The sequence below is a fragment of the Choloepus didactylus genome, chromosome 5 (genome assembly GCF_015220235.1).
Source record: "Choloepus didactylus isolate mChoDid1 chromosome 5, mChoDid1.pri, whole genome shotgun sequence".
In the NCBI taxonomy this organism is placed as follows: Eukaryota; Metazoa; Chordata; class Mammalia; order Pilosa; family Megalonychidae; genus Choloepus; species Choloepus didactylus.
Genome location: NC_051311.1, coordinates 117,384,431 through 117,396,549, shown reverse-complemented (window position 1 = coordinate 117,396,549; position 12,119 = coordinate 117,384,431).

Here is a 12,119-nt window from a genome sequence, read left to right as displayed (position 1 = left end):
ATTCATACATTTTTTTCATAGATAATTCATTCAGTTCTGTGGTTTTCAAGAGGCTATATAGGTTGCTGGATCCCAACTTTATAACTCTAAGCAAGGTCTCTCCTCTGACTTCATTCTCCCATCTCCACCTATATAGGAAAATGACAAGGGGAGAGCATTCCCATTTTCCAGTGTTGTCATTGCCATTCCCCGGGTGAAAAGAGTCTCCACTCCCTCAGTGCTGACACAATGTAAACTTTTAAAGAGATCGGTAACACACTTATATGGAAACTGGTAGGGCTGCACTAAATTAAAATATCTCACCCAGATCTGCACTTTACCTTTACAACTCAAGTGATCTCCTTTACAAAGGGGCTTTCAGTGTAGTTAACTTTCTGTATTTAACTCCCCTTCCTAAAGTTCCAAGGCATAAAGGAATATTTATCCTCCATATTTTTGTATTTATATGCTGTACAATATCAATATCAATAATTCCCAACTGTTACTGAAGATTAGAGGCTTAAAAAAAAATCAGTCCTGGATGTCATCCCCAGTAACTGTGATTTAATAAATAGATCTGAATTGGCCTCCAGGCATCTGTATTTTTAAAAAGTTTCCTCATTCTAATGCACCCCCTTAATTGCTGTGGTAGACTAGACTGTACTGAACAAGGACATTAGATACTCAAAAACCTTTGTTGATGGAAAAAAATTTTAATTTTGTTGAAGTGTATTTATTTATATATATACTTATTTACTTATTTATTTCTCATGCTTTTTGTCTAAAGTCTAAGATTAAACTATTGCCTAAAATAAGGTTTAGGAGATGCTTCCCTATGTTTTCTTCTAGAAGTTTTATAAGCTTTGTTCTTATATTTAGGTCTTTGACCCCTTTTGAGTTAATTTTTGTATATAGTGTGAGGTAAGGGGGTTACCATAATTTTGCACATGGATGTCCAGTTTTCCCAGTACCATTTACTGAAGAGACTCTTCTTTCCCAAGTGAGTGGGCTTGGACTTCATCCTGAATGTAAAAACACAGCCTACTGAATGAGAGAAAATATTTGGAAACCACATAGATCTGAGAAGGGTTTAACACACAGAATGTATAAAGAAATCTTACCATTCACCAACAAAAAGACAAACAAACCAATTAAAAATAGACAGAAGACTCCAATAGACAGCTCTCCAAAGAAGAAATACAAAAGGCCAAAAAGCACATGAAAAGATCATCAATATCATTAGCCATTAGGGAAACACAAATCAAAACCACAATGAGATGCCATTTCATACCCACTAGAAAGGCTACCATTAAAAAACAGAAACTAAAAAGTGTTGAAGAGGATGTGGAGAAATAGGAACACTCATTCGTTTTGGTGCAAATGAAAAATGGTGCAGCCACTATGGAAGACAGTTTGGCAGTTCATCAGAACGTTAAATATAATATTTCCAGATGACCTGGCAATCCCATGTCTAGGTATATACACAACAGGATTGAAAGTAGGGCCTCCAACAGGTATTTGCACACCAATGTTCATGGCAGCAATATTCACAATTACTAAAAGATAGGAGCAACCCAAGTGTCCATCACCACCTGATGAATGGATACATAAAATGTGGGGGGGCGGGGCAAGATGGCAGACTGGTGAGCTGTATGTTTTAGTTACTCCTCCAGGAAAGTAGGTAGAAAGCCAGGAACTGCGTAGACTGGACACCACAGAGCAATCTGTGTTTCGGCATACTTCATACAACACTCATGAAAACGTGGAACTGCTGAGATCAGCGAAATCTGTAAGTTTTTGCGGCCAGGGGACCCGCACCCCTCCCTGCCAGGCTCAGTCCCGTGGGAGGAGGGGCTGTCAGCTCCGGGAAGGAGAAGGGAGAACTGCAGTGGCAGCCCTTATCGGAATCTCATTCTACTGATCCAAACTCCAACCATAGATAGACTGAGACCAGACACCAGAGAATCTGAGAGCAGCCAGCCCGGCAGAGAGGAGACAGGCACAGAGAAAAAGAAACAACACGAAAAACTCCAAAATAAAAGCGGAGGATTTTTTGGAGTTCTGGTGAACATAGAAAGGGGAAGGGCCCTGAGGCGCATATGCAAATCCTGAAGAAAAGCTGATCTCTCTGCCCTGTGGACCTTTCCTTAATGGCCCTGGTTGCTTTGTCTCTTAGCATTTCAATAACCCATTAGATCTCTGAGGAGGGCCCTTTTTTTTTTTTTTTTTTTTTTTTAATCCTTTTTTCTTTTTCTAAAACAATTACTCTAAGAAGCCCAATACAGAAAGCTTCAAAGACTTGCAATTTGGGCAGATCAAGTCAAGAGCAGAACTAGGAGAGCTCTGAGACAAAACGCAATAATCCAGTGGCTGAGAAAATTCACTAAACACCACAACTTCCCAAGAAAAGGGGGGTGTCCGCTCACAGCCATCACCCTGGTGGACAGGAAACACTCCTGCCCATTGCCAGCCCCATAGCCCAGAACTGCCCCAGAAAACCCATTGTGACGGAAGTGCTTCAAATAACAGGCACACACCACAAAACTGGGCGTGGACATTAGCCTTCCCTGCAACCTCAGCTGATTGTCCCAGAGTTGGGAAGGTAGAGCAGTGTGAATTAACAAAGCCCAATTCAGCCATCATTTCAGCAGACTGGGAGCCTCCCTACACAGCCCAGCAGCCCAGAACTGTCCTGGGGGGACGGCACTCACCTGTGACATAGCACAGTCATCCCTCAACAGAGGACCCGGGGTGCACGGCCTGGAAGAGGGGCCCACTTGCAAGTCTCAGGAGCCATATGCCAATACCAAGGACTTGTGGGTCAGTGGCAGAGACAAACTGTGGCAGGACTGAACTGAAGGATTAGATTATTGCAGCAGCTTTAAAACTCTAGGATCACCAGGGAGATTTGATTGTTAGAGCCACCCCCCCCCCCCGACTGCCCAGAAACATGCCCCATATACAGGGCAGGCAACACCAACTACACACGCAAGCTTGGTACACCAATTGGACCCCACAAGACTCACTCCCCCACTCACCAAAAAGGCTAAGCAGGGGAGAACTGGCTTGTGCACAACAGGTGGCTCGTGGACGCCACCTGCTGGTTAGTTAGAGAAAGTGTACTCCACGAAGCTGTAGATCTGATAAATTAGAGACAAGGACTTCAATTGGTCTACAAATCCTAAAAGAACCCTATCAAGTTCAGCAAATGCCACGAGGCCAAAAACAACAGAAAATTATAAGGCATATGAAAAAACCAGACGATATGGATAACCCAAGCCCAAGCACCCAAATCAAAAGACCAGAAGAGACACAGCACCTAGAGCAGCTACTCAAAGAACTAAAGATGAACAATGAGACCATAGTACGGGAGACAAAGGAAATCAAGAAGACCCTAGAAGAGCATAAAGAAGACATTGCAAGACTAAATAAAAAAATGGATGATCTTACGGAAATTAAAGAAACTGTTGACCAAATTAAAAAGATTCTGGACACTCATAGTACAAGACTAGAGGAAGGTGAACAACGAATCAGTGACCTCGAAGATGACAGAATGGAAAATGAAAGCATAAAAGAAAGAATGAGGAAAAAAATTGAAAAAATTGAAATGGACCTCAGGGATATGATAGATAATATGAAACGTCCAAATATAAGACTCATTGGTGTCCCAGAAGGGGAAGAAAAGGGTAAAGGTCTAGGAAGAATATTCAAAGAAATTGTTGGGGAAAACTTCCCAAATCTTCTAAACAACATAAATACACAAATCATAAATGCTCAGCGAACTCCAAATAGAATAAATCCAAAAAAACCCACTCCGAGACATATACTGATCACACTGTCAAACACAGAAGAGAAGGAGCAAGTTCTGAAAGCAGCAAGAGAAAAGCAATTCACCACATACAAAGGAAACAGCATAAGACTAAGTAGTGACTACTCAGCAGCCACCATGGAGGCGAGAAGGCAGTGGCACGATGTATTTAAAATTCTGAGTGAGAAAAATTTCCAGCCAAGAATACTTTATCCAGCAAAACTCTCCTTCAAATTTGAGGGAGAGCTTAAATTTTTCACAGACAAAGAAATGCTGAGAGAATTTGCTAACAAGAGACCTGCCCTACTGGAGATACTCAAGGGAGCCCTACAGACAGAGAAACAAAGAAAGGACAGAGAGACTTGGAGAAAGGTTCAGTACTAAAGAGATTCGGTATGGGTACAATAAAGGATATTAATAGACAGAGGGGAAAAATATGACAAACATAAACCAAAGGATAAGATGGCTGATTCAAGAAATGCCTTCACGGTTATAACGTTGAATGTAAATGGATTAAACTCCCCAATTAAAAGATATAGATTCGCAGAATGGATCAAAAAAAATGAACCATCAATATGTTGCATACAAGAGACTCATCTTAGACACAGGGACACAAAGAAACTGAAAGTGAAAGGATGGAAAAAAATATTTCATGCAAGCTACAGCCAAAAGAAAGCAGGTGTAGCAATATTAATCTCAGATAAAATAGACTTCAAATGCAGGGATGTTTTGAGAGACAAAGAAGGCCACTACATACTAATAAAAGGGGCAATTCAGCAAGAAGAAATAACAATCATAAATGTCTATGCACCCAATCAAGGTGCCACAAAATACATGAGAGAAACACTGGCAAAACTAAAGGAAGCAATTGATGTTTCCACAATAATTGTGGGAGACTTCAACACATCACTCTCTCCTATAGATAGATCAACCAGACAGAAGACCAATAAGGAAATTGAAAACCTAAACAATCTGATAAATGAATTAGATTTAACAGACATCTACAGGACATTACATCCCAAATCACCAGGATACACATACTTTTCTAGTGCTCACGGAACTTTCTCCAGAATAGATCATATGCTGGGACATAAAACAAGCCTCAATAAATTTAAAAAGATTGAAATTATTCAAAGCACATTCTCTGACCACAATGGAATACAATTAGAAGTCAATAACCATCAGAGACTTAGAAAATTCACAAATACCTGGAGGTTAAACAACACACTCCTAAACAATCAGTGGGTTAAAGAAGAAATAGAAAGAGAAATTGCTAAATATATAGAGACGAATGAAAATGAGAACACAACATACCAAAACCTATGGGATGCAGCAAAAGCAGTGCTAAGGGGGAAATTTATAGCACTAAACGCATATATTAAAAAGGAAGAAAGAGCCAAAATCAAAGAACTAATGGATCAACTGAAGAAGCTAGAAAATGAACAGCAAACCAATCCTAAACCAAGTACAAGAAAAGAAATAACAAGGATTAAAGCAGAAATAAATGACATAGAGAACAAAAAAACAATAGAGAGGATAAATATCACCAAAAGTTGGTTCTTTGAGAAGATCAACAAGATTGACAAGCCCCTAGCTAGACTGACAAAATCAAAAAGAGAGAAGACCCATGTAAACAAAATAATGAATGAAAAAGGTGACATAACTGCAGATCCTGAAGAAATTAAAAAAATTATAAGAGGATACTATGAACAACTGTATGGCAACAAACTGGATAATGTAGAGGAGATGGACAATTTCCTGGAAACATATGAACAACCTAGACTGACCAGAGAAGAAATAGAAGACCTCAACCAACCCATCACAAGCAAAGAGATCCAATCAGTCATCAAAAATCTTCCCACAAATAAATGCCCAGGGCCAGATGGCTTCACAGGGGAATTCTACCAAACTTTCCAGAAAGAACTGACACCAATCTTACTCAAACTCTTTCAAAACATTGAAGAAAATGGAACACAACCTAACTCATTTTATGAAGCTAACATCAATCTAATACCAAAACCAGGCAAAGATGCTACAAAAAACGAAAACTACCGGCCAATCTCCCTAATGAATATAGATGCAAAAATCCTCAACAAAATACTTGCAAATCGAATCCAGAGACACATTAAAAAAATCATACACCATGACCAAGTGGGGTTTATTCCAGGCATGCAAGGATGGTTCAACATAAGAAAATCAATCAATGTATTACAACACATTAACAAGTCAAAAGGGAAAAATCAATTGATCATCTCAATAGATGCTGAAAAAGCATTTGACAAAATCCAACATCCCTTTTTGATAAAAACACTTCAAAAGGTAGGAATTGAAGGAAACTTCCTCAACATGATAAAGAGCATATATGAAAAACCCACAGCCAGCATAGTACTCAATGGTGAGAGACTGAAAGCCTTCCCTCTAAGATCAGGAACAAGACAAGGATGCCCGCTGTCACCACTGTTATTCAACATTGTGCTGGAAGTGCTAGCCAGGGCAATCCAGCAAGACAAAGAAATAAAAGGCATCCAAATTGGAAAAGAAGAAGTAAAACTGTCATTGTTTGCAGATGATATGATCTTATATCTAGAAAACCCTGAGAAATCGACAATATAGCTACTAGAGCTAATAAACAAATTTAGCAAAGTAGCGGGATACAAGGTTAATGCACATAAGTCAGTAATGTTTCCATATGCTAGAAATGAACAAACTGAAGAGACACTCAAGAAAAAGATACCATTTTCAATAGCAACTAAAAAAATCAAGTACCTAGGAATAAACTTAACCAAAGATGTAAAAGACCTATACAAAGAAAACTACATAACTCTACTAAAAGAAATAAAAGGGGACCTTAAAAGATGGAAAAATATTCCATGTTCATGAATAGGAAGACTAAATGTCATTAAGATGTCAATTCTACCCAAACTCATCTACAGATTCAATGCAATCCCAATCAAAATTCCAACAACCTACTTTGCAGACTTGGAAAAGCTAGTTATCAAATTTATTTGGAAAGGGAAGATGCCTCGAATTGCTAAAGACACTCTAAAAAAGAAAAACGAAGTGGGAGGACTTACACTCCCTGACTTTGAAGCTTATTATAAAGCCACAGTTGCCAAAACAGCATGGTACTGGCACAAAGATAGACATATAGATCAATGGAATCGAATTGAGAATTCGGAGATAGACCCTCAGATCTATGGCCGACTGATCTTTGATAAGGCCCCCAAAGTCACTGAACTGAGTCATAATGGTCTTTTCAACAAATGGGGCTGGGAGAGTTGGATATCCATATCCAAAAGAATGAAAGAGGACCCCTACCTCACCCCCTACACAAAAATTAACTCAAAATGGACCAAAGATCTCAATATAAAAGAAAGTACCATAAAACTCCTAGAAGATAATGTAGGAAAACATCTTCAAGACCTTGTATTAGGCGGCCACTTCCTAGACTTTACACCCAAAGCACAAGCAACAAAAGAGAAAATAGATAAATGGGAACTCCTCAAGCTTAGAAGTTTCTGCACCTCAAAGGAATTTCTCAAAAAGGTAAAGAGGCAGCCAACTTTCAATGGGAAAAAATTTTTGGAAACCATGTATCTGACAAAAGACTGATATCTTTCATATATAAAGAAATCCTACAACTCAATCACAGTAGTACAGTCGGCCCAATTATAAAATGGGCAAAAGATATGAAAAGACAGTTCTCTGAAGAGGAAATACAAATGGCCAAGAAACACATGAAAAAATGTTCAGCTTCACTAGCTGTTAGAGAGATGCAAATTAAGACCACAATGAGATACCATCTAACACCGGTTAGAATGGCTGCCATTAAACAAACAGGAAACTACAAATGCTGGAGGGGATGTGGAGAAATTGGAACTCTTATTCACTGTTGGTGGGACTGTATAATGGTTCAGCCACTCTGGAAGTCAGTCTGGCAGTTCCTTAGAAAACTAGATATAGAGCTACCATTCGATCCAGCGATTGCACTTCTCGGTATATACCCGGAAGATCGGAAAGCAGTGACACGAACAGATATCTGCACGCCAATGTTCATAGCAGCATTATTCACAATTGCCAAGAGATGGAAACAACCCAAATGTCCTTCAACAGAGGAGTGGATAAATAAAATGTGGTATATACACACGATGGAATACTACGCGGCAGTAAGAAGGAACGATCTCGTGAAACATATGACAACATGGATGAACCTTGAAGACATAATGCTGAGCGAAATAAGCCAGGCACAAAAAGAGAAATATTATATGCTACCACTAATGTGAACTTTGAAAAATGTAAAACAAATGGCTTATAATGTAGAATGTAGGGGAACTAGCAATAGAGAGCAATTAAGGAAGGGGGAACAATAATCCAAGAAGAACAGATAAGCTATTTAGCGTTCTGGGGATGCCCAGGAATGACTGTGGTCTGTTGATTTCTGATGGGTGTGGTAGGAGCAGGTTCACAGAAATGTTGCTATATTAGGTAACTTTCTTGGGGTAAAGTAGGAACATGTTGGAAGTTAAGCAGTTATCTTAGGTTAGTTGTCTTTTTCTTACTCCCTTGTTATGGTCTCTTTGAAATGTTCTTTTATTGTATGTGTGTTTTCTTTTTAACTTTTTTTTCATACAGTTGATTTAAAAAAGAAGGGAAAGTTAAAAAAAAAAAAAAAAAAGAAAAACAAGGAAAAAAAAAAAGATGTAGTGCCCCCTTGAGGAGCCTGTGGAGAATGCAGGGGTATTCGCCTACCCCACCTCCATGGTTGCTGACATGACCACAGACATGGGGGACTGGTGGGTTGATGGGTTGAGCCCTCTACCACGGGTTTTACCCTTGGGAAGACGGTTGCTGCAAAGGAGAGGCTAGGCCTCCCTATGGTTGTGCCTAAGAGCCTCCTCCCGAATGCCTCTTTGGTGCTCAGATGTGGCCCTGTCTCTCTGGCTAAGCCAACTTGAAAGGTGAAATCAGTGCCCTCCCCCCTACGTGGGATCGGACACCCAGGGGAGTGAATCTCCCTGGCAACGTGGAATATGACTCCCGGGGAGGAATGTAGACCCGGCATCGTGGGACGGAGAACATCTTCTTGACCAAAAGGGGGATGTGAAAGGAAATGAAATAAGCTTCAGTGGCAGAGAGAATCCAAAAGGAGCCGAGAGGTCACTCTGGTGGGCACTCTTATGCACACTTTAGACAACCCTTTTTAGGTTCTAAAGAATTGGGGTAGCTGGTGGTGGATACCTGAAACTATCAAACTACAACCCAGAACCCATGAATCTCGAAGACAGTTGTATTAAAATGTAGCTTATGAGGGGTGACAATGGGATTGGGAAAGCCATAAGGACCAAACTCCACTTTGTCTAGTTTATGGATGGATGAGTAGAAAAATAGGGGATGGAAACAAACAGACAAAGGTACCCAGTGTTCTTTTTTACTTCAATTGCTCTTTTTCACTCTAATTATTATTCTTGTTATTTTTGTGTGTGTGCTAATGAAGGTGTCAGGGATTGATTTGGGTGATGAATGTACCACTATGTAATGGTACTGTAAACAATTGAAAGTACAATTTGTTTTGTATGACTGCGTGGTATGTGAATATATCTCAATAAAATGAAGATTAAAAAAAAAAATGTGATATATACATACAATGCAATATTGTTCAGCCATAAAAAGGAATGAAGTCCTGATATAGGTTACAACATGGATGAACCTGATTGAGTGAAATAAGCCAGACACAAGAGGACAGATATCATAGGATATCACTGATTTGAAACAATTGGAATAAACTAACTCATAGAGTCAAAATATAGAATATCAGTTACTAGGAGAAGGGGTGATGATAGGGAATAGGAAGTTGAAGATTAAAATCAACCAATGAATGGATAAGCAAAATGTGGTATATACACACAATGGATTATTATTCAGCTATAAAAAGGAATGAAGTTCTGATACATCTGACAACATGAATGAATGTTGAGGATATCATGTTGTGTGAAATAAGACAGATACAAAAGAACAAATATCATATGATCTCATTGACATGAAATAATTATTAAAAGCATATTCACAGAGTCAGAAACTAGAATTTAGATTACCAGGGGCCAGGATGGTGGTGAGAAATGGGGAGTTAATGCTTAAATTTTACAGTTTCTATTTGTGATATTGGAAAAGTTTGGTAATGGTGATGATAGAAAAACACTGTGAATGTAATTAACACCACTGAATTATATATTTGAACGTGGTTAAAAGGGGAGATTTCAGGTTGTGTATACATTACTAGAATAAAAATTTTAAAAAGAACATAGGACTCGACAACCTAAACAGTGAACCCTAATATAAACTATGAAATACAGCTAATAGTACAATCATAAAAACATTCTTTCATCAATTGTAACAAAGGTACCAAACTAATGCAAAGTGTCAAAAATAAGGAGATTTTAAGGGAACTCTGTATTTTAGGCATGATTTTCTGGAAACCTAAAATTTCCCTAATAAAATAAAATTATATATAAAAAAGTGCTTTGAAAGGTTCTAAAGAAAAGTTGGTGCTCAATAAATGTTTGCTATTATTAAAAATTAATTAATTAAAAACATTTGTGGAATAAACTGGCCTATAATTTTGGTAGTTCTTGTCAAAGAAAAATGTATTACTATTATTCAAAGAGTTGCCTTGCTTCCAAAGTGCAAACTGAAATCATTGTTGACGGACTTGGAAGGAGGCCACAAGTCTCAGTTCTTTTTTGAAAAGGGATAAAAAAAAAACAACTAGAAAAGGCTTTGGATTGTTGTTGTTTTCTTAACAAATCTAAATCTAAACAGGCAGTAATTTCAGTATCAAAATTAATAGAAGTTACACAACCCATTTATTGAGAGACCAACTGACTTGAGGTCCTTTTCATTTAGAAACAGGAATAAATTAACGTACATGATGTGCCAATAAATGAGGTTGTGAATTTTGATCCCAAAGGATATTACCTTTACCCTAGGAAACTTCACCTTACGTAATACAGTCAGAAGGAAATCAATATTTAGACTGAAGAAAAGGGAAAATATATTTTAATTCATTTGTTCATTTAAAGTATTCATTCTTTAAAATACTTAATATGGACTTTTGTAATGTTCTTAATCAGGTAGAGAAAATTTCAGAAGACATGGGAATAATTTAATGAAAAATACAGACTTTTTCATCTACCTCTGAACTCTATCACTGTTAACTCTGTTGATTTCAACCCTAATTGAGGAGATCTATGTGAATTGCCTGTATAAAGCCATTTTTTCATCCAACACTGACATAGATCACCTATCTTGGAGAATTAATTAACCCAAAAAGGTACAGACTGAAAAAAGCCCATCATAATTTACATTTGTAATATAATTCCCTAGGATGTAATTTTAGACCAGAAAAGGTAATTTCCCTATTAATGCAAATCTCTCTGAATTTTAATAGCTAAAAAGAAACCGTGAGTTGTTTCAAATCTGATTTTAAGACATGTCCCTAGTCACTTCTATATGCCAAATGGCACCCCATTCCCCTATTTTACACAAGTTGATTATTATTGTTAATAGTATAATTCTCGTTAGTTGATATTGATCCTAGTATGGCAATCAGAAATTTAGAGAGACAAGCACCTCTAAGGATTCCATGAAGGGCGCTGGGGCAAGATAAGATGTTTGAGTGCTCATTCCTTTGGTAATGAGGGGCTGTCCCCCATCTGCAACCACCTTGTAGTTTCCTCTCTAGATGACTCAGAACTCCGGGGTTACGAAAAGGTCAAGGCCATCTACTCCACCCAAAAAGGGGTCATAAGACTGAATTTGTCAAGTTCATTCCCTTTCTGTTTGATTTGTTTTTCTTTTTTGTCTGTGGTTTGTGTGGAGTGATCTCTTCACCTGCAATTATATTAGATTTGCTTTTTAGAAAAAAAAAAAAAACTTGTAGTGAAGGTTAATAGATTTATTTAGTCAATTCAAAGAGAAAAATGCTGATCTATAACTATATCCTTTTTAAAATGTAGGTCACTCATTCTATCAAGTCGTACAAGGAAGATATGTGAGCACAAACAGACATGCACGCACCTACACACACACAAACACACACATACATACTCAAATACTCCCTTATGCCGTGAAAGGGCCCCAAACATTCAAAGTGTTCACACTTTTCTGAACCACCTTATACATGATTATGTTCCTAGTAATGTTGGCGTCAGCAATTTGAAATTCCAGTTATAAATCAGATTTTTAAAAATAGCTGTTACTTACTAATATTTCCCTCTAATGGTTTCACTTTTAGGACTGCAGAAATCAATTTCTGTGCTCACAATGACTATAAAGG